We start from the raw sequence: 24,552 nt of genomic DNA, 5'->3' as shown, positions 1-24,552 counted from the left end.
CTATGAAACAGATCATACAGATCTCTGCATGTTAGAAGAGACTATTAAAGGTCATGAATGAGACAAAGGCAGGGAGGCGTCCTTTACAGCTAAACAGCAGAGTGAGAGAACAGCCAGCACCTCTACATTTATCACATTATACAGCACATGTATGATACTGACAGGGATGAGAAGAATTTAGTGATTCTGATCCCATCATTGATATTACTTATTGATTCTCAGTAGCTCTGCTCTGACAGTCACCACCATCACTGAGCAGCATATCAAAGACATTTGTGCACATTAACTGCATGTTGTGGCTCAAATGTTTGTGCATGTTGGAGGCATTTCCTCTTTGTTGTGATCAGTGTTGGTCATTACTCAAAACAGTCATTATTACACATATTACACAGAACACTTTGATTAAAAGTAATGGAGTACGTTACTTCATTACTCCTCATAACATTACTTTGATGTTAAAATGAACAAATGAGCATGTAACAACATAAAGCTGAGGTACAGCCCCACACACCAACACAGATCCTGATGAGGTCACGTGATGTTTCTCTGAGTGTTTATGAACACAAATCAAAGATGAAACAGCACAAAGACACTTCAAAGTGATTCTACTGTAGAAACATGAACAGGTAGAAACCTGCAGCCTGACTGCTCATCACTTTGTTACCTGTTCAAGTTCAGCAGCAGCAGCTCACTTTATCACGGTGCTGGTCTGGGGTCAGTGTTTACTCAGCTTTAACTAGTGATGGGACGTTCTGTATTGAGGCTTCGAAGCGTGTGTCGAGTAATGGAGGGGGCGTTTCCGCGAAGCGCGTATCGAGGCTTGCTTCATTTATGGGAGGGGCTGAAAATGATGACGTCCGAAGCCTCGCTGCCCGGCTGTACCACGTGACTGGTTCAGGAAGCGGTTCGAACTTTGCCGCGAGCTATGACAGTGATATAAACCCCTCAGACAAAATGTGGGCGTTTGATGGAGAGTTGCAGTTAGTGAGAGTTAGAGACAGTTTAGAAAAAAAAAAATCGCCTACGACCTGCCACAGTGGAGAAACTGTTTCTTTTTAACAAAAACCAATGATGTGTCCCCTAAACACTAATCACTGTCCTTGCCTCAATGTTACAAAAGCACAACCACTGTCCACACCTCACCTCACAGTATATGATCATTTCCATTTTAGGCATTTCCAAATAATCATGTTCCATACTGCCAGTATAAATATACACAGTACACTGCATCACTACAATATACATGTTTTACACACTCCTTTTGTTGTTGACATTTACAGGCTGTGTGCAAAAAGGCCACACTCTTCAAATTCATGCCAACTAATATTTTTACGTCCAGTAGGTGTCCTACTAGAGCAAATGAAGCTTCAAGAAGCTTCGCGTTGGGGTGAACCAATTGGATGAAAAGCTTCAGTGCTTCATGAGGCTTCATCTGCCCATCACTAGCTTTAACCTCACTCTGGGTTCTTGGCTAGCCTAGCTTTAGCTTAGTGTTAGCATGCTGTGTGCTAGCTTAGCGTCAGAGCTCTGCAGGTGTCTCGTGTGTAAATATTAATCACAGTGACAGTAAAGGAGGTAAAGGGCTGTGACGTCATCACGTACGCTGCGTCCTCTGTGGGCTCTGAGTGAACTCAAAGTACAAACTACAAGTACACAAACACGAACGTAGCTCAGAGTGGCGGACACACTCGGCCTCGTTGGTCCAGCTGTGAGTCCGTTACCGTGAACTATGGAGCGGCAGATTTGTGCTGAACTAAGCTGCACACAGCTGATGTTAGCCAGGAAACATTACACACTGACTTTAATGGAGAGACCGGAAATACAAACACACACAGTTTGTTGTGTGAAGAAATCAAACACGAGCTGAACAAACAGTAAAGTTCCTAAAGACAAACTGTTAAAGGAGGAAACAAAGCAAACTTACAGTTTCTTCACACACCAACAACAAGCTCCACTCCACGAAGTTCAGGAAGTGAAAGAAAACTTTGAGCAGGAAGGAAACACCCAAAGAGACGTTTGAGGACAATCAGGAGCATTGGAACACTGTGCTGCGTTCAGTTGCACCTCGGAAACTCCAAACCTCTGGCAGGCTGTGATTTATTTCTGCTGGTTTTCCTGTTTGAAACACAAACATCCGTCATCACTTTGTTGTTCTTCTTCCTGCAGCGTTTAAATATTTCAGCACTGAACTGATGTTTCTTCAAAGCTCATTTCAACCTGTTGAAGTCATGAATGAAAGTGCAGACTGAGAGTGGATCACATGATGTTTGAGGTGTGTCATGTGACATGTTCAGTATTGTCACACATGTCTAGATTGTCCCTGATATCATAACTGCTCAAACACTGATGATTATATTTGAAGAATTATTCCTGATGGCAGCAAAGTTTGAATGGAGGTCTCTGTCTGTGCTGATTTGTCGCCCTCTGGAGGTCAAAGCACAAACTGCATGATGTCACTGTAACCACCACAGAGACAGGAAGTGTTTTTATGACTGAAACACTGAAATGATGCTAACGGCTGTCGTTAGGCTCACTGACAGCAGTGCTGATGTGTTCATGTCAAACACTGGCTCAGGTCAGACTCCTTCATCCTTCTCCAGCGTGAGGCCGCCCTCAGACCCACAGGAGCTCTGACCTTTGACCTCCTGACCCTAACCATTTTAGTCTTGTTGCATCTTTAAATGCAAATCCTGTGAAATGGTCAGGGGCAGCTCTAGAGAAATTTTCTTAGGGTGGCAAAATCAAAGCCTTTTTCCCCCAAACACATATGCAGGTGGTTACATGTGGTTAAAATGATTCAAATGCAGTAAGTATGCACGTTTTTCATATAAATATAGTCTATAACTTAATTATTGTCTGTACCCACATGATTACACACTTTAGTTACATGAAACATGTGAGTTTTGATGTTATGTACTGTACAGCCTGTATATTAAATACATATGTAGCCCAATAAGTATAAACTCCAGAAAGCTACACAACATGGGGCGCTTCATTTACAAACACAAGTCTAACTTAAGTTTCACTGTTTTTGTTAGAAAACAGTCACATTGTTGCAGCTTAAATGACACAAAATGTCAGAAATCTGCACCGTCATGAACAAACATGTAAACCTCATTTTTCATGATTTGTTGGATTCACCCTCTGAGGTCTGAAACACAACCGGACATTTGTGACTCCTTTGAGTTTACGTTTGTATTTCACCCTCAGATTGTTTCATTTTATTTTTTCCTCCTCTTGCTTTGTTTGGTATCTTTTCAGCTCAACTGAATTTAGTTGTTTTTTCACTGACATACTGCATTAGTATTACTATTACTATTAATGTAACTATTACTGATCTGAAATCACACAAAGAACCTAAAATCCTAGCAGTATTTTTTACTGTAAAAAAACCACAGACGTGTTGGGTAAATGTTTATAACTTGAAATGCAAATATAAATTGTACATTTTGTAAACAGATACAACTATTTATCTAAAAATGCAGCCAATACACCTGCTGTTTTTTCATTTTCTACAACCATTTAAAATAGCACTCACCTTCCTTCATTTCCACAGTGTAACATCCACCCACCTGTGTAAAATCCAAAATTCCCATGGTGTTGTTCAAAATGTGCTCTGGCACAATCATAAGCATCGCTTGCTACTGAAAACAAGAAAAAAGCCGTCCTGCTATGGGCTGAACCATTTGTTAATGTGGAGGGGGGGACACTATGGAATATATCCAGTTCTAGCATTTATATTCACTGCTGACTGTAACTACGCTCAAACTGTTAAACTTATTTTAATAAACAACACTGTCATATGCAAAACTGGGGTGGCACTTGGGGTGGCAAGGGATCATTTTAGGGTGGCACTTGCCACCCCATGCCACCCTTCTAGATCCGCCCCTGCTGATGAAGCCAACAGGTTCGCTTCATTTGCAAAAAGCAGATATGAGTTTCTGAGGCCACAGTCTTCTGTGGCAGAAGGGGAATCAGGGGAAGCCCTGGAGGAGTCCACCACCCACCAGAAACAGGTCTGAGCTCTCACTGCAGTTGTAAAGGGGCTACACAGCCCACATGAGGCTGAGGGATGCAGCCTTCTGTCAGACTGTCACTAACACAGAGAAACACCCGTGTACACTCATACTCATGGGCACATACACCAATCAACCTAACCCCACTAACTGCTCGTCTTTGGACTGTGGGAGCCAGAGAACCCAGAGAGGACCCAGACATGGGGAGAGCATGCAAACAGCTTAGATGTTGGATTTGAACCCAGAACCTTCTTGCTGTCAGGAAACAGTGCCAACCACTTTTCCACTGTGCTGCCTGTTTGACTCTGATACACCCATTTTTGAGCTCTTAAAAACAGCCCTCCACACAACAGAGACAAACCATAAAGGACTTTGTGGCTTGTAGCAACCAAAGAAAGTTTAAGGTGCAAAATCAATAGGTTGAAAGGAAAGTAATAAAGGAAACATGTAATTATAACAGTAATGTTGGCTGTGTATCACGTGTGGCATGTCATTGTGGGGCTGGCCTCTGCTGGGATTGAGAATATGTGATGGCGGGGGCAGGGTTGGTTACTGGGGTTTATCCTGATCTCCTGTTTAGTGGAACTGTGCTCCTTTGAATCCACAGCACTAACCTGGCACACACACATAAAATGCATCATTGCTACAGAGCACAGCAGGACTCATTATGAGTGGTGGGGCAGGCTGGATGGTGTTGAGGAGTCGTATCGCAGTGACATTGGCTCCCCTGCTTCACTCTCTCCTGCCCCACTAATGCAACTCACTAATCCCTCTGTCCCCTTTAGGTGGGGCTCACGCTGACAAGATAAAATAAGCTGCACGACTGGTGGGTGGGGGCTGTGCTGTCAGCCCCCCTGGGTCTGCTCCTCTGTGATCCTCAGTGGGCCAGTATGCCTCTCCTGGTAGCTCCATGGGGGATGGTGTGGTGGGTTGGTGGGTGCCATGGCGACTATGTGCGGACTTCACATTTTTGTCTGCTGTGACAGCTCCTTGATCTGGGCGGGGCCAGTGGGGTGTGGGTAGGTCCTTTGTGGGGCTTTGGACGTTGCCTGAATATTGTCAGGCAGCTGGGTGCTGTGCCTCGACCCTTTCTTCCTTTGCATTTGTGGTTTGGTGCCATAAATGCACAACATAGAAGAGCCACCTCGACGGGACAACACTCAGCGGTTCATCTGTCTCTCTTCCACAGCATGTCTTTATCCTGTCTTCCTTCTCTCACCTCAACCAATCACAGCAGATGGCCCCGCCCCTCCCTGAGCCTGGTTCTGCTGGAGGTTTCTTCCTGTTAAAAGGGAGTTTTTCCTTCCCACTGTCGCCAAAGTGCTGCTCATAGGGGGTCATATGATTGTTGGGTTTTTCTCTGTATGTATTATTGTACGAGCTACCTTACAGTATAAAGCACCTTGAGACGACTGTTGTTGTGATTTGGTGCTGTGTAAATAAAACTGAATTGAATTAAGAAACAACTCTTAGATTCCTCACATGATTCTCCTGTATTCCTACGGGACGCCAAGGTAATATAACATGGAAGTGTGTCGCAGTGCCTGGTGGCCACATGTTACCCATAAACTGTCAACCTGACCGTGCTGTAGCTACGTCCAAAGACTAGTTAAAGATTAAAGCTTTTTGGGGGGTTAAATCTGACATAAATAAAGAAAGAATAACATTAAAGTCGATTCTTTTGATCACTGTAGTTCTACTTTGAGGATATGATGTGTAAAAACCCTCAGTTGTGGCTGGTGGATCTCACATTCCTGGTCTTTGTAATTCCAGTTCAATGAAGCCTCATTTTCACCTTTTTCCAGGTAAATTTTCCCAACTGTTCTAATGTCCATGCTGTGGCATTGTCCCATCATTTGTATTTCCTGTTAATGGATTTTTAATATGGTCTGGGAAATTACTATATATGAGTAACTTCCTGTTGTATTGCAGCTTAAGGCCATTGTCACTGAAATAAAGCCCGAGTTGTAATAGTTTGCATCCAGAACGAGGAAAACGAAGAAACCCAAACACTGCTCAGTGGATGAGTCCGTCCTGGAATAAATACCAGGACAAAACTAAAAAGAAGAGCTTGTTTCCTCGAAGCAACAACAGAAAGCTCTTTGTCTCTACAGATGTTTCTGGGAAACACGTTAACAATATTTAAACATTTGTTCTTAATAAACGTTTTTACTTAATGATGCTTTATGATATTTCTATCTGACCTAATGCAGCAGCGTATCCACATGAACTCTGCAGTGTTTCTACCCAGAGGCCACCGTGGTCCTTCTTTACTAATGCTGAGGGTTTTCTCCCAGCCGCTGTCGAGGAGAGGGCTTGATGCCGTCCATCTTCTGCTCAATTAACAACGCCTGCAACCTTTTGAGCCTTGGTCCTGCTACAGTCACAAATATAACATCATCACTCTTTATTTGATCCACTACACTGCTGTCATTTCTCTGTTATGGCCCCACAAGGTCACTGAATCAACCCCACAGCATCACGTACAAGTTTTCAAAGCGGTGTTCTAATCTGCTTCGAGCTTTCATCATTTTAGCCAGCCCCTCCGATCTTCTCCAGGTAAACACTACAAAGAAAGAGTTCAGTCTGCATAAAACATCTTGTGCATGTCACACGATACAGCATCCACAGCAGTATACACTGCAAACAGCAGAAGCTCTTCCTTCTTAGCCTTCAGTCCAGCAGTGATGATCTCCTCCTGCTTTTGGTTCACATCACCTTTCTCCTGAAAATCTGAGCTGGGCTTGACAAACCCTCAGCTCAGCGTGATATAAAGGTAGCTCTTCTAGTGTATTTGCCATCTCCTGAGCTCTCATTGTTACCATCTCACATTCTTCTCCAATCCATGGTTAGGGAGCTGCTCATAGGGGGTCATATGATTGTTGGGTTTGTCTCTGTATCTATGAAGCGCCTTGAGGCGACTTTTGTTGTGATTTGGCGCTATATAAATAAAATTGAATTGAATTTTCAGGGTCAAAGTTCAGAGGAAAGTTTGTTCAGCAAATGAATGACAATAAATCATACATGTTTGCTGATTCACAGGTTAACAGCCTGGAGGAACAGGGCTGTGTCGTTCCTGTGATGTGATTCAGCTTTATTTTAGTATTCATTTATTTTATTAGCTTTATTTCAGCCACTCAAACAAAACAACATTATATTAAAACAGAGTGCAGGTCTCATCCAACCATAGTTAAATATGTGCCAACTGATTCAGTACGTTTCATGTAGAAATATCTGTGGCAACTTTTTGTTGCAGCAATGATCTCAAAACACGGGGGGGGGGCTAAGATGAATGTCTGCTGTGAGGACAGGGGGTGTGCGTGTGCTCAAGTCACGTGACACGTCATTTACGCAACATTTGGTCGATTTAAAAGTTACAGTGAGATAAAATCATGTTATGGATTGCACTCAGTATATTGTGCCGACATGGTGAGATTGTGTCTGTCGAGCCGAGGAGAGCGTCGCAGTGCCAAAAGCTGTAAAATGAACTATCAGGCTGGAGTGTGCTGCCACAGCACAGAGCAGTCACAGAGTCCTGCAGGCAGAAGAGGAGTGATCGTGTTAGCCACCTTACAAAACAAAAAGACATGAAGTGAAAAGCAGAGCGCAGAGTGTGGCAGAAGAAGACAGACTGGGCCAAGTCCTGCATGTGCGAGAGCGAGCGAGACCCGGGACAACGTCATCCGCCTCGCCTGGACTAGTCCGCCGGCCGGAGGAGGGACAGTGGCTGCACTGTGCAGCCGAAGACTCACTTTGATCACACAGGAGACGAGCGACGCAACCGGTCCACCGTCCGTGCAAACCGCGCCAGGCAGCGTATTGCACGCTGGAGGACACCGAGGAAAGTCACACTAGGAGCGGCGCTTAGTGAGAGGTGATGTCGGGGGGACATGGCTTCTTCTCCGGTCACCCCAGCATCGCTTGAAGGAGAAACACCTTCACCCACCGGGAACGAGGAGCCCGTGACCACCCGACAGGTACGACACGCCTCCGAGACCCTCTGCGCGCCCGGTAACGTTGTAACGTTTTACCGAAGTTCATTCGCAAACACACCAGTTTAAGATGGACCCGAGAATCAGCACACGGGAGCACTGGTGTCTGACTCAGCAGAAACGGCGCGACGTGCGTGTAATGCTTCGTATTTGATAACGATGGAATAATTCTTTAAAATAAGCACACAGATAAACACTGGTGGGTGGAAAAGCTCGTGTTTTGGTGAAATGAGTCCCGCCTAGTCCGGTCTACACCTCATTCAGCAAACATCTGAGTCACCCTGAGACGCCAGTGCGCGTCCTTGTGATGCAAAAAGCCGTAAGTGACACGCTGTTTACACGCAGGAGCAGTTTAACACATGCAGGTTGTGCCAGTAGGCGTTTCCTTCAATGTGACACCAAACGTGTAAATCAGTGCTGGGAGCGGATGTTGGACCTGATCAGTCTTAATCTGACAAACTGTAGTTCCTGCTCTGTTTCTAATTCAGCCCCATGACAGACAACCAGCATGTTCTCCTGTCACGTGTTATTGACACGCACATATTTAGTCCGTGTGTGGGATGTTAAAGGTGAGTTTGTTCAGGGCACGATCAGACTGAGGCCATTTCAACAGGTGCAAGGAAGTGTTAGTGTGGTTACTACGGCAGCACTGATGCCCTGATGAGTGCACATGGCTGGAATGAAAAGTCAATGCTATGTATAGCATGAACTACTTGTTGTCTAAGGCGGTGCAGAGAGTGAGCAGGAAATATCTGAGGTTGGATATTTCAGTACATACAGAGCTGTGCAGAGACATTAGGATCTTAAACTATTGTCTGTATCTGGCAAAGCGAGAATCTGAGCCTTGTGTACAAACTGTCTGGTGTTTGTTCTGGCAGGAATATGAAACTACTGTGCACAGCATGCTTATTAAGATGGCCCAGGACCAGGTCATCTTGCAGGATGGTAGTGTTACATCGAGAAGGTTCCTCTTTAATTGTTGGATTTCTGTGTGAGTTTTCTCCCTGTGCCTCTGTGGCCTCTCCCCACAGTATCTGTGTTTGTGTTTAAAGTGTTTAAAGTACAGCACTAGATGATCGTATGGGTGAATGTGACTTGTTGTAAAGCACTTTGAGTTGTTGTCTATATAAAGTCTAAATGGAAATCCACTTATGTGCAGAGGACCAGAAGATCCAGCGCATCGAAATAAAAAGTTCTTTGCTTAAACAATGAATTGTGCGATAAAATATTAATTTACAAATTCATTTTTAAGTTATTTTATTTATTCAATACAAAAGTAATTTATTATCTAGTAATTTAATTGAAAATAAAAAAAATTATAAATCAGTATTTGAAAATAAATTATTATTCCATTAATAAATACTTCAAATCAGAAAAAAAAGAAATAAAATCTCAATAAAAACCTCACATCAAAAATCCTTTTCCTGTGTCGTCTCATGTCCAACATCTGTGTAGGCAGAGTGTAAACACAGAGGCTGAATGGCCTTTGGTATAGGTGCAAAGCTAAGACTGTCTAACCAATGACAGAGCTCCTTACCTCGCACCGGCTAATTTGCATTGCTCCGGGATTTTGGAAATTTATCCATTTATTCATTATGATGTGGTTCAGCAGAAACACACACATCATAATGCTGAACCACAGAAACACACACACACACATATATATATATATATATATGTGTGTGTGTGTGTGTGTGTGTGTGTGTGTGTGTGTTTCTGTGGTTCAGCATCATAATGCTGAACAACAGAAACACACACACACACATATATATATGTATATATATTAGGGGTGCAATGATACTCGTATCGATATTGAACCGTTCGATACAGTGCTTTCGGTTCGGTACGCATATGTATCGAACAATACAAAATTTTTAATTTATTTTATCAACTTTCCTTCTGACGATGCTGTCTGTGTTGAGCGCTCAGTGGATCTGTGTTCGACTACTCCGCCTAGGCTGCAGTGTCGAGCACAGATCCACTGAGCGCAGCGCAAGCTAGCAGACAGAAGCTAAGCTCGTTGCAACATGGCAAACTGAACCTCCCCCACTAGTGATGGCCAAATGAAGCTTTCCGAAGCACTGAAGCTTGTATTGAAAAACGGTTCATTACTCGAAGCTTTTCAACACAGTCCTCTCCGGTGACATCTGGTGGTGAAAACTTTGAAGAGCAGCTTGAATCTGTAAAATAAAACGGACTGCTCAATCATCACTGCTCACTCAAGAGTGGAGTTCTCTCTGATATTGGGCCACCGTTCCGTTGCTTTGAACATGTAATTGGTTTTGTTTTCTCGATTGGGGGGCTGAAAAAATGTAATGCGTATCTGCGTAATACATTTTGATCAATAAACTTTCCCTATTTAAACATGCACTATGGTGTGGCCTTTCTTTGCTCATAACTCCTTGATGTTGGTAAATACAATAAGTGAGCAATATATATAATATACATATGAGAATGCACAGCACATTATGGAGTATGCCCCTGCTGTGGAGTCCTGCCTCCATCTACTTGTCGTTTAATCACTGGACAGCTGGACAGGTTCATACAAAATATTAGATGAGGCCGATTGTCCTATACATATTTTTGACCTAGGGGTGGGATTGATTGTGAACTGGAAAGGGAAAATGCTTAGGAAGCTGAGTACGGCTGCATCGTCACTGATTTGTAGAATCATTTTGATTCGATACAGGATCCGATTCAATTTGATTGGAATCTGGAAAGTTTTGCCTCAGTCAGAAATATTACAATTCTGATCATTTCACAATATATATCCATAATTTCGTATCTATTAAAAGAAAGCTGACACATGTGAGACTTAATTAGAGATGTAAACAGAGAGTTATGAAACCTGCAGCTGCAGAAGCCAGCGGAAAAAAAAAGAGGCAAACACAGCGCAGACCCGACGACGCACCAAAATCTGATTCTGACGCGTTGGGTCCGCGCTCTGTGTTCACGTTTGTATGCAGAATCCGTAAACCTGCTCCCAGTTACTGTTTTAGCTGCATGGTGTTTGACGACATGTTGTGAGGTTTAACCTGAGATGCTGGCGTTTCAGGCATAATAACGTTAATTTACAAATCGACACGGGATTTTAATGAATCAATATCACTTTATTCAATTTAGCATGGATTGTAATCAGAAAAGCGATAATCAAAACCCACCCCTAATCAAGAACTTGCAAAGTAAAAACATGATCTATGTAAGGTAGCCCTTTTGTTATTTACATTTAAAAAGAGGATTAGTGTTACTGTGCGCTGGCTGAGTCTGTTTCTTTTCTTAGAAATAGTTTCTCCTGCCCTGGAGAAAATCCACTTGCATGGAACAGAAGAGGCTGTGGAGTGCAGGAACTACACTGCAAGTTGGTAGATATGCAGGTATTCCTGGGTCCTGCAGACTATCACCTAAAAACAATAAACAAAATGATTTTCTAAACTGTAGCAATGTAATGTACGTATAGTGTCAAATACATTTTTGTAGTCTTCATTAGCTTTAATTCACATGGAAGTGTTCCTGAAGTCATATGCTGTAATGATATTTACATTATGAAAACATGATTTTGGACATTTCAGGTTTTTCACTTCGGCAGATAAAATAAATTGAGCAAAATCAACTCAAAATATTCCCACACGCCAGAACGTCCTCTCTTCCTCGCTGGCTCCATATCTGTCAGTGGAATGATCACCTCTTCGCTCTCTGTCACCATCAACACACTCCACGAATCCCGTGGATGATTCACTTCCTTATATCCGTTTGAATCAGGTACCAAAGCAGTTACGTGCGTAATGAAGCTTCGGACGTCACTGGTCACGTGACTTTTGCCAAACGAAGCAAGCCTCGACACAGTGCTTCTGAACCAGTGTGTTGTTTTTTTCGACACATGCTCCGGAGCATCAGCTTCAAGCGGGCCATCACTATCCCCCACCCTCATTCAGATCTGGCCTTTGGAATTATTTTGGTCTTCATGTGACGTATGACCCTGAAGGTAAGCGAGTCATGGACTAAAGTAAAACAGTATGTTGGATGTGCCACGCAATGCTCAATTACATGGGTGGGAACTAGTGTGTTAGCGCAGTTAGCTCGTTAACGTGTTGGCCGTCTAGCCCCACGCACGGGGCGATCCGCGGTCGCTCGTTAACGGAGATTCGCCGTGTTGTGGCGTTAAGGTCATTTCAGATTAACGCTGACAGCACTAGTGGGAACACAACGAATATGACTGCACATTTACTCCGACATCATCCTGGTGCAAAGACAAGTGGAAGCAGACAAAACAACAAGCACCATGCTACAAACTTTACTCGAGTCATTTAGACAGCCGTTAGCACAGGATTCTCCTTATGGGGACCTGATATGTTTAATATGCTGCTGAGAATATAGCCCAGAAGAAGCGTATAGTAGAGCTTTTATTTTGAAAGAGACATTTCTCTGTAATAAACTCTCTTTTCCAAAGATGGGTGATTCCTCCATCAGATAGATTTTTTTATTATTATTTTGTTGTTTCAGCAACATTAAATTTAAAAACTGTACTTTTGAGTTAAAATATATATTTATAATTTTAATAACTGACAAATTAAAAAGGCATGAACATTTTTTTTGTATCGAAAAAATATCGAACCGTGACACCAAAGTATCGAACTGAACCGAACCGTGAATTTTGTTTGTCGTTGCACCCCTAATATATGTGTGTGTGTGTATTTATACATCAATCCATTTTCTTGCTTATGGAGTTCAGGGCCTGGGACCTACTCCATGTCAGCTTTCAGTGTTTATGAACATGAACATTATGAACTCATGACTCCCTTGGGAAGCCTATGGTTTTTCATAGGCAGGGGATATTTGTTTTATCACAGTTCATTACCAAACAGAGCAGGGTTCTAATTGATTTGTGGCTTTTAGGATATTATGTATAGGTGTGTAAAAGTGGAGTGAATATAATTACAAACAGCAATGCTAGTGGAGTGATGACAGACAGGGCGGTTGGGGGGTGGTGAACAGTTTGCCAACAGTTCTGCCCCTGTAGAGAAGGACATCTGCCATTTCTTTTTCCTTTTAGTCAAACAATTCAGGTACTGATGAAAGAAAATCAGACTGTGGCAGTGCTTGCAGCAGGTAACGGAGTGATAATGCAGAGTTTTTACTAGAGATGGACCGATCCGATATTACGTATCGGTATCGGTCCGATACTGACCTAAATTACTGGATCGGATATCGGAGAAAAATAAAAAATGTAATCCGATCCATTAAATATCACGAAAGCACCTCACAAAAGTTGCAACACGCCGTAACTCACCTCAGAACGTTAGCACGTCGTAGCAGTATGCATCACGTGATAGAGCGGCTGTGGTATGCAGGACCTGTCGGTGGTCTGGATAGCATGTGGAGCTTCGCTAGCAACCCGGCATTTCATCTCCGACAAAGTTATCCTGAGAGAAGTAAAGCAAGTGTGTAAGTCCATCTCTGAATGTTTGTAAAGCATTCCTGCGTTAAGCTTACCAAGCGACTGCCTCTCGCTCTCCGGCTGCTACTTCAATCATGAAACTGATCAATGATCAGCTGATCGGCTTTTCTGTCGTGAGTCTCTCTTCTTTGTTTTTGGCCCACTTTGCACCAGAAAGAGGAAACCAGCGGCTGAACAACAGCAGCACGTTTAAGCTTGATAAGCTGTTGTTAGAATTTATTTAATATTACTTTCTACTCCAGGATCTTTTTCTACGTAGCTGATGGCTGGTAACTGTGCAGGGGCGGATCTAGCAAAGTTTAGCCAGGGGGGCCGATAGGGCATGAACAGGGAAAAGGGGGCACAAAGACATACTTTTCTTTCTTATTCTCATTTAAAATGTCGAGCTTTTAATAAATAATTATCTGACACCCAAAGTTTTAATTTGATGTAAAATGAATAGAAGTCAATTACTGCATATAGTGACTATTAAGTCTAATATACCCTAGTAAGCTATAGTACTTTTTCCTTTGGGAAGGTACCATCTGTGCAGTCTGCAATTTTGTTGAAGAAAGATGTTGAATCTATTTAATATTTCTTGAAAAATAATTGATTTCTGTGCATTTTTTTTTCACACTGCATCAAATTAAGGTTGATTACGTCGATTAAGCATCATGAGGTGGCGCGTGAGGGGTGGTTCCCTATTTTTTATTTATTTATTTTTGTTGTTGCTGGGAGTTGGAACCCTATTAGTTAGGTTGCTTAATATTTACGCTAAGTACTCTTTAAAATACCAGAATAGGGAGGATGGTGTAGGTCTAAGTTTATTAGATTGATCAGTGTTGCTGAACTATGAAATATTTTTTTTGTATACAGGTATAACAGAATAGCTTTAGTGTAGTTGTTGTTTTAAACTTGAGTATGAACTTATACAAAATGCAGCAAGATATTTAAAAAACTGTTTTGTTGATTAAAAAACACTATATCGGATTCATATCGGTATCGGCAGATATCCAAATTTATGATATCGGTATCGGACATAAAAAAGTGGTATCGTGCCATCTCTAGTTTTTACTGCAGTGGACAGTCCCTAGTGTGACCATCGCTGGAACCAACCAGCTGATTTACACCATGGCAGCAGTCATCAGTGAAGTTCTTGGCTGCAACATGAACAATCTCAAGTAGCAATGCTACTAAACTTGCTGGAGAACTTTTAGTTCAGGCCACTTGATGAGTTTCACACAGTACTGCATATTATTTTATTAGGTTGGCACAAATGTAGGATTGTGTTTGTGATATCACGATGTATCTGTTTCCTTTTCATATTACACTAAAGAGATCATCGCCTACAAGCCTCCGTAAACGAACAGCATGTCTATAAAAGCCCATTCATCATCCGGCCCTCCTGCTCAAACACAACCATGTAGCGCTCATCCCTCCACCCGTCTCATTCAGCATCCACACACATGTTGCAGGGAACGGGAAATAGAGTAGAGCAGCAAAGCTTGATTTTCTTTAGGATTGGTTAAACTAAAAGACGTTGACAAGGAATTTTAAAGGTTTTAGGAAGCATAAAACCAAAATCAGTTGTATTGGATACGAGTATAAATGAGTGCTTAGGCTCATGCAAGAAAAAACATCTTAGACAGGATATGACAAAACGTGCTGTGATACAATTCTTCATTACTACAGCTCATTGAGTGCTTTTGTAAAAAGTCAAATCTGTGTGCTCCATTAAACCCTGTAGAAGTTGTTTCGAATGCTGACAGTGGACAAACAAAGTTGTCATTTAGCTTAAACATTAACAGTAGAAAAGGCCCGATAGGAATCTAACATCCTTGGAATCAAGCTGTGGGAGTGAGTTTTGAAACCTTTCTGTAGGACTGCTTTAAACTTGCCTTCTTGGTGATGTGTGTCTGATGTCTTGTTTGACTTGAGCAGATTCTTTACGTGCTTTAAGTTTCTAACACATTTGCTTTAACCAGTAATTGAAACTGCTGAGTAGGAAGTACTAAAGTGGGTGTTGAGCATGTTGGGTGTGTCCTTATTACCTGTTTCGATGTTTTCTTTTAATTGAAAGCGTTTCATGAATATGAAATGCTTCTGCGTAATGTTAAACGTTATAAAATATTCTTATGATTTAAACTCTGTATTCATGGCTTATTCTTTCCTGGCCTTTCCTGTAAGCACTTTTATGCTCGGTGGTAAAATATCACAGAACAGTTTGGCGAGTGTCATACCGCCTGGATTAGTGGCTCAGCTGGTAATTCAGAGATTTATGTAGCTTAGTTTGCTGTGTCATGCTGATTTGGGGAGACTGGACACAGACCTGAGTCATTCTCTTCTGGGTGATCACAGTGGTTACTCTCCTCCCTTCCTCATCTCACCCTGCAAAGAAATCTGCCTTGACCTCTTCCTCTGTGTTAGTTTGCTGTCCTTTCATTAGCTAGCATTAGGTCTGTCTCATTCTCCTCTCCTCCATGAATTTATCCCCACTAATCCCATTACATGCTTGTCCTGCAGACACACCAGCAGATGACAAACCATCCATTATCTTGGACGGAGGTACACGTAGCGATGAATTAGGCAGCAATAAAGCTTTCCTCGCGGCTGCGTGCAGCGGGGCTAGGGGAGGGTCTGTGCTGACGGACGTGGGTTACTGACCTGGTAGCCTGGCTGCCCCTGGGTGGGTCCGGGATGGGCGTGAGGTTCTGGGGCTCCGCTCCGGCCTCGGGGGCTTGGGTCCTGGTTGGTGTGTTGCCGGGGTTGTGGGCGGGTGGGTGCATGGGGGCCCAGCCCTGGAGCAGGGTGCCGCCGGTGCGTCGAGCCACCTGGGGGGCTCTTCAACTGATGGGGGAGATTGTCACATCTTGCAGGAGCTTTCCTCTCCTCAGGAGCTGCCTCTGCAGGAGGGGGAGATACAGGAGAGGTGGAGGAAGATCTCAGCCTGGGTGTTTATTGTCTTATGTAGTCTGGAAGATGAGTGGATGGTGGGGTGGGTGCAGTTTTCTCTGTGGTGGGGTTGGGTGGACTGTCCCGGGCTCTGTGGGGCCGGGCGGCGCTGCTGCACTGGGCCCGGTCTGGATGGGCCTGGGCCCCCTTTCCCTGGCGGGTCGCGGAGTATGGGGGTGCCTACTGGGGTCAGCGGGGGAGCTGGCCCCAGGGAGGGGTCACTTGCCCCTCCCTTCCTTCCCTCCCCATCTCCAGCTGCCTCCCTCTTCCCGCTCCACCACAACCACCCACACATGCAGGGCCTTGGAGTAGGGGTATGTCACCAGGGTGCAGAGGAGGCTACACCCCCCCCCCCCCCCCCCTCTGTCCCCTTCTGGCTGCCTCTGCCTCAATTTTATCCCACAACTTAGACATTCACATCACTCACACTCTCATTACACATACATATAGGATCTTGGGGGTGGGCACGATACACGGAGTCCAAATCACCATCAGGGTGTACACCCCACCCCTGGCGTCGTTGCCCACCTCTCAATTTTAAATACACGTAGACATTGAGGGCTAGCAGGAGGGACCATGCGCTTACCTGCTGCTCTCTGGCAGGTAGCTCCATGCCCTCCTGGGTTTTAAATGCACCTTAGAACACACATGCATCAACACTACAATGAGCGGGTGGAGGGAGGTTTGGAGTCTTCTCTCACCCCCGTTCTCTGCGACCTGCTGGAGCAGGGGGGCTAGGTGGAGTTGGCCGTCCGACTGCGGTCTGGAGTGTGGAGCCTTCCTGCTGCTGTGGAGTCGGGGCGGTCTGCCTCCCCCCACCGCAGGGAAAAGGGAAACACCACCTGGGTCTGGGTGCAGTTCCCCCCTCCAGGGGCGGGGGCACCTAGACCCGGTTTGTAGAGTACGCTTGGGGAGTGTGATCGTGTGTACAGCGTCTCTTTATGTCTGTCTCCACGTTGGTTGAGTGTGGAGTAAGTGCATATGAGAGCATGAGGGTGGGAATGGATGTTTGTGTCTGTGTGTGCCTGTATGTCTGTGTCTATATGTCAGGTTGGGTGTCAGGCGCCACCTCTCTGGGGACACCTCAGGCCCTCCAAGGTTTGGAGGCCTATCTCCCCCTACCCCCCCTATCCCCTGCCAGTGGCGGACCCCCTCAGACATCGGTGCGTTGGTGGTTCTTTGTGTCCGGGGATGGGCGTCCAGGTACACACCGGCTCACTCCTTGGCGGCCGCTTATCGGGGCCTGGAGCCTGGGGCTCGCTCGGGCCACTTCGGAGGTGGGGTGCCCCCGGCCTCTCGGCCTGGGGCTCGGTCACTCAGGCGCAGCTGGCTGCCGGCGGAGCTCACGGGCGCGTCACTGCAACTCCCCCTGGCTTCTGCTCCGCGGCTGCTGAGTGAGCCCTCATCTGGGACTCTCCTCAGCTCTTTCTGGGACAGTGGCGCGGCTGCCCCTCTGTTGGTCTTCCTTGGTCTCTTGTGTTCTGGGGGCCTCTGGATGTCTGGAGTTTTGATCTCCTCCACACCTGCTTCACGCCCTGGAGGACGGGGCTGTGGCCCCCCCACACCCTCTAGCAGATCATTACATGAAGGAACCTTTTAAAAAAACAAAAAACAAGCGCGTCCATGCTCACAGGTGTACACACGGGTGATCACACCCACAAACTACACCCTTTTTGGCTCCTACCTCAAAGCACACTGTGTTCTGTTGATCTTATGTGCTGCACAATAATGTTTAACATTTAGTATTTACTGTCATATTCCCATATATCATTGTGATGTTGTTTATTCTATTACTCTTGTTCTCTTCTGCTTGCTTTCTTTTTTCTTTCTCAGCAGGTGATCCAGGTGATTGATATATGCATTTTTTTTTCTCTGCCCGTTCTGTTGGTTTTTGTTTTTTGCCCTTCTCCCCCGTCCCTCTTCTCAGCTGTTTCTCTTTCCCTCTTTCTTTCTCCCCTTCTTTCCCCCAGTCAAGTCTGTCCTGTATTCAGTAAGTGAAAATAAAATAAACAATAAAAGGTGAATCAAATGGACCATTACGGCAAGGCTGGGATGGTCAATTTGGTAAAGTAAATCCGTTGGGCATCTTTCTTTGCCTTTAGACAACAATTCTGATGCAAAAGAGCCAAACGGGACAGGCCAAAAAACAAAACAAAAAAAAAAAAAAGCAATAAAGCTTTTATTCAGCTGCAGTTATTTGTCTTTCACAGAGATACGTTGGGTTGAACACTGTTGCACTGCTGTAATAGAAACATGTACACACTAGTGATGGGTCGGTCGCGAACGAAATGGCTCTTAGAGCCGGATCTCTGACATGAACGACGCGAGTCGGCTCCTAATCCCGAGCCGTGGGTTTTTTTTTTTCTCTTTCTCTCACCCTCTCTCTCTCTCTCTCGCACTTTTTCCCGCTTCACTCTGCACGCGAGCCTTGTGCTTTACGCTGGGCAGAGGGGGGAGGGGCGGTAGTTACACTCAGTAGCACAGGAACAGAGCGGGAGGGAGAGAGAGAGAGAAAGAGCCAGGGACAACAACGTCACATTAGAAAGGTATAGTAATCATCCACAACTATTTTCAGTTGCAGATGATAAAGGACTCAGAAAGTTTATTCATGCAGGTCCATATGACAGAGAATATGCATCTTCTTTTTGTTTTCATATTATAATTTATATTTAATTGTGTTGTGGTTTGCAGTGTTTTGTGTTCTTTTCACTTTAAATTTGTGAAAGGAAAAAGCTGAAAATTTAAATAGTTAAAAGTTGAAATGTGAATAGTTGATTTTTGTATTATATGATTTATTTATTATATGATTTATTTATTACATTTTATGTGGAGTGAATAAATAAAAGAATATTTACGGTGGCCTCTACAGACAAAACACGTAAAAACTCCAAAACACGTAAAAACACGTACAAACTCCAAAACACGTAAAAAATCAGAAGCACATAAAAACTCAAAACACGTACAAAAGACAACAGAAGTGCTCCAGGATGCTGGGCGCAGTGTTGAGCTTTTGTTACCTCGTGGCTACACAAGCCAGCAAGTACCAACGACCGGATTTGGTGTGTGGTAGTAACAGGTAAATGAACTTTTTTTTAAATTATTTGAATATATATGAGTGCCTGTGTATAAATACACAAACAATACACACATGCTTTCATGCTTTCAATTGTGTAATTTAGGTGATCTAGTAGCTCTGCTTTGGAAGTTCAGTTCATGCTAGAAATGTGTTTTGGAGTTTGTACGCGTTTTGTCTCTAGGGGCCACCGTATATATTTATATATAAACATATATAAATAAAACCACTTTTTTTTTACATTAGTAATTCCTTTTGTGCATAATTTTATATTATTGTTAATAATAATGTAAATTATAGCAACAAAACAACCTGAAGAGCCGGTTCTCTAACAAGAGCCGGAAATCCCATCACTAGTACACACTGACTATAACATCAAATGTGAAGTCGTGCAGGCCGTGGTCATTTTTTAACATGTCTCTTCCAGATTGGACATGACCTCACATTTATCAAACATACTTTATAAAATCAAACAGTTAGAAATGACATTCATTACTTCATTATGTAACATGTGATCTAAACAGCCCTCACAGCACATTTGTTTCCAAAGCAAAGTAAATTGAAATAATTGTGCCAATAAATTAGATTTGAAAGCTCTTATTCTAATTTTCTGTTTTGATGATATTTGGGATATGCTGTTTATGTAGAACAGCTAAAACTAGTTCTTTATATTCCCATATAAATGATAAACACACATTATTTACAAAACACTGCCCGGTGGACGCCAAAGGACGGCCTGTTTTGATTACGCTGGGATCTTTTTGGAGCGCACATTTTTGGTCTACGATCAAAGCTGCCACACCACGCTGGATTAATCTCCCAGTAGCTGAGTTTATGAAGTCATAAGAAAGGAATGTCCCACACGTTCCTGGTGTTACACCATATTTGGACTGGGACACCTTTGCTAACCTCTGTTGCTCAATGACACACTGATTTGAATCTGGAGGTGCTGGCGACATATTTGCAGCAGTGTGGGTTCACAGAGGCTGTTTGGACTCTGAGCATGTGACACACCAGTAGCGTGCCACACTGGGCCTCTCGGGGTGGCGTACAGTGTCACTGTGTGTGTCTATTTAAGTGTTTGTCGTGTAAATGAGGACAACCAAGATATGTGAAGTATAGAGTGGTGTACCACATTGACAGGTTAATGTCAGTGTGAGTGTGTAGCAGTTTGTGTGGCCAGAGAAGGTCAGCAGCCTCCAGAGGACAAAGCGCTTGTGTTCTTCCACAATCGCCCGTTTGATCAGACAGATCATTTGGCATCTGTCAGGCTAAAAACAACAACGCAACATAAAACCAAGCATACGCTCTGCAGTCCTGCAGCTAACTCCTGACAGTCTGTCTGCTGTAGGCTGAAGAAATCAGGGGCTCATTCATCTGCACCTGTCAGCGTCTTTATGCTAACAATAGATCAAACAGTATGTGTCCACAGGATGTGTAATGTTGAAGGTTACCGTACATCCTTATCTCCAGCACTGAGAATCAGTTATCACTGATCGCTGTCTCTGCTTTGTTTTGACATGTTTCATATTTATATATTTCATATTTATAAGGTAAATACCCTACAACATTACAGAGAAGAAGAAGTAACCCCAGGCTCGGTGAGGAGCAGCCATCTGCCGTCACCAGCTGGAGGTGATGAGTGGAAGACTCGATAGGCCACTCTTATTTTCATCCACTGCTTCGTTACCTCGACACGATGTTTTGGATCATCGTCATGCTTGAACATCCATCTTCATGGGACGAAGGTTCCTCGTCACAGTACGATACGCGCTCCTGTCTATTGGCCCTCCATGCAGGGAGGTCATGTTGTGCTCTTAGCAGAAAAATGACCCATGTTTCCACCGCTTTACTGTGGGGGTGGTGTTCTTTGGTTTTTAGTGATTGTGAGGACGTTTTCACAGACAAACCGTCACAAAAAAACCCATTAAGTGCCAAAATAACATAAACCTGTAGTTTTAAAAATAAATAACTACGAATTTTCAAAAACTTCTTAACAGAAAATCTGTTTAAACAAAAAGGTTTTGAAGTGCTTTTTAAAAGAATGGACAGAGTCAGCTGTAGACTGGTGCAGAGCCTTGGTGGTTTCTCTAATCCAGCACAGAGGCCAGTACATTAATCTAAATGCAATGACACAAACACATTGATAATTTCTTCCAGTGCAGCAGAGGAGACCATGTTTAGAAATGTTAGGAGTGAGATAAAGATTTTACACAGTTGAAACTCAGAGAAGACTCAAACATTACACCAAGATTTTGAATGCTGAACTTAGCATGTGAACAAAAACAGAATAGAATGCGTTTTATTGTCACGACACACATGCACAATAAGCTTCAGAGCATCTCCTATTCAGTGCAGACGTGGGAAAGAAAGAGGGGTGAGTTGCACAGTTCTGCAGCACTATCTACAAATATAGAAACAAAACATAGTGCTATATATTACAGTGTGGGTTACTGCACCTAAATTAAGTGTTGCACAGTGGTGATGATAGTTGTGTAGTCTGTGTGTAGAGGTCCTAGATTGGGGGGTGGAACTGTGTTTATCATGTGTGAGTTCAGGCTGGTTATGGGTCTGTGGGTCTCCTTGCTGATGCACCTGTAGCGCCTCCCTGAGGGAAGCAGGCTGAACATGTTGAAACCAGAGTGGGAGCTGTCCTTGATGATGTTTGCTGCTCTGCTGAGGCAGCGGGAGGAATAAATGTCCTTCAGGGAGGGGAGAGGGCAGCCGATGATCTTCTGTGCTGTCTTGACCACACTCTGAAGCCTCACTCTATCCGCCTTGGTGCAGCTGCCGTACCATACCGTGATGCAGTAGGTTAGCAGGCTCTCAATGGACGAGCGGTAGAAGGTCAGCAGCAGGTTGGAGTTCAGCTTGTACTTCCTGAGGACTCTCAGGAAGTGCAGCCGCTGTTGGGCCTTCTTGACGACCGCTGAGATGTTGTCTGTCCAGGAGATGTCAGCAGAGATGAGGACACCAAGGAACCGGGAGGTGTGGACCCTCTCCACACGCTCCCCGTTGATGTAGAGGGGGGCCAAGTCAGTGCCTCCTGACATTGACAATGACCTCCCAGTCCCAGGCTGTTTTCTGAACACCATGCTGCCAGCTTCAGGACTCTGTATGCTGAATCTTTCATCCGGGCTGGACTTCTTATTCTTGACTGAACTTGGCTTTGCCCTGGTGAGTTCTTTTCTTTCTCAGAACCAACCCGATTCACCTTTCTGAGCTCACCCCGGTCCACTGACAGAGGTGGAGGGCCAGCTTCAGTTTTTAAAAACAAATTTCGATGTCGGCCGCTGTCATCATGTACCCCAGCTTCGAGGTGCAGTTATTGGAACTGAACTGAACCTCATTTCTTTGCGCTGTGGTGTATCGCCCCCCGAAATTTGTTACGGATTTTATTTCTGAATTTGCTGACTTACTGGGGAGTGTCGTCTTACGCTATGATCGTATTTTAATTCTTTGTGATTTTAACTTCCACGTTTGTTGCGAGGACGGCTCACTAGTCAAAGACTTCCTTGCTCTTATGAATTCGTTTAATCTCACCCAGTTCGTAAGTGATCCAACTCACACAAAAGGTCACACACTCGACTTGGTACTGTCCCTTGGTTTGGATATCTGCATCACGGACATTAAGGACTTCGGGATTTCGGACCATTTTCCGGTTTTGTTTAATACTGTTATTAACAATGTTGATTTGTATAGTGATGGTTCTCTACGGCAAACGCGCTCGATGAGCTCTCAGTCACTTGTTCATTTCACTGCTGCTTTTCTTGATTCTCCTCTTTCTGATGTTAATGGTATTGCAGATTTATCAGCGGAGGAACTTGCCAACCTTCTTAATACTACATGCGCCGACATTCTTAATTCGGTGGCACCTCTGAGGACAAAAAGTGCCAAATTGTTACGCCAACCCTGGCGTAATGACCCTACCGGCGCCCTTAGGCGTGGATGTCGGCGCGCTGAGCGAAAATGGAAAAAAGATAAACTCCATGTCTCTCTGGACATGCTTCGTAAATGTCTATCTAGGTATCAAAAGTCTGTTAAAGCTGCTAAATCTGCCTCCTTCTCTGGTATTATTTGGTCTAACTGCCATAATCCCCGAGCCCTTTTTAGTATTTGTAATTCCTCGATAAACCCTTGCCCCTTTACTTGTAGGGATGCCTCTCCTGTACTTCGTGATAATTTTTTTAAATATTTCACTGACAAAATTTAAGTTCTGAGGGCGTCTCTCTCATCTTGAGTCGTTGTTAGTTTCTGACCCTGTTCCAGTCCCTGAATGCTTGACTGTCCTTCAACAGTTCAATCCACTGTCTTATTCTCATTTAACAGCTATAAGTGATCATCTCTAACTCCCCCCGTGATATCGTTCCCTCTCGTTTTCTTAAGGAAGCTTTGCACACTATCGGTCCCTGTATCCAACTTTTACTAAATGTATCCCTGTCATCAGGTTGTGCACCGTCAGTATTTAAGCGCGCTGTCGTGCAACCCATTATAAAGAAAAAGGATCTTGACCCTAGTGCTCTAACTACAGACCGATCTCCAAACTCCCTCTTATATCCAAAATTCTGGAAAACGTGGTTCTAAAACAACTTCAGTCCTTCCTTGATACTAACGGTATCAGTGAAAGTCAGTCTGGCTTTAAACCTCGCCATCGCACTGAGACAGCGTTAGTTAGGCTTTTTAATGATCTTCTTCTACCTGTGGGCCATTGTTTTAGTTTTACTAGATCTGACTGCTGCCTTTGACACAGTCGACCACAAGATTCTCATCTCTAGAACATGTCGTTGGTCTTAAAGTTATAGCTTTATCTTGGTTCATCTGTCAAAGAGGTCGTTTTCCGTAGCCATGGGGCAACACTCCTCGGCCTCTGCCCCATTGTGGTGTGCCTCAAGGATCTGTGCTCGGCCCAGTTCTCTTTTTCCTTGTACATGCTGCCTTTGGGAGTAATATTTAAAAAATATAACATTTCCTTTCACTGCTACGCCAACGACATAAAAATTTATTTCCCTTTGACATCAGATGTCTCTACGTCTCTGGAACCCCTATTTGACTGTCTAAATGAGGTCCAAACGTGGTCACGTCTCT

The 24,552-nt window shown here is 44.0% G+C and overlaps 2 protein-coding genes across 4 annotated transcripts in view; both read right to left on the bottom strand.

Moving 5' to 3' along the window:
• Positions 1-24,552, bottom strand: part of LOC309702415 (NACHT, LRR and PYD domains-containing protein 12-like) — a 325,943-nt gene that overhangs the window by 34,187 nt on the left and 267,204 nt on the right. The window lies entirely within an intron of this gene.
• Positions 1-24,552, bottom strand: part of LOC309702243 (protein NLRC3-like) — a 237,265-nt gene that overhangs the window by 77,739 nt on the left and 134,974 nt on the right. Inside the window, exon 1 of one of the 3 annotated variants that reach the window (XM_082526786.1) lies at positions 1,925-1,984. The exons of the other annotated variants lie outside the window; for them this stretch is intronic. The gene's annotated coding sequence lies outside the window, so the exon portion shown is untranslated. Of the gene's footprint in view, positions 1-1,924; positions 1,985-24,552 lie in introns of those variants that run through there. 3 annotated transcript variants of the gene reach the window in all.

This window comes from Aulonocara stuartgranti, assembly GCF_965226115.1.
Source record: "Aulonocara stuartgranti genome assembly, chromosome: 3".
NCBI classification, from domain to species: Eukaryota; Metazoa; Chordata; class Actinopteri; order Cichliformes; family Cichlidae; genus Aulonocara; species Aulonocara stuartgranti.
Note: the sequence above shows the minus strand (reverse complement) of the source record. Positions and strands in the feature narration are given on the sequence as shown.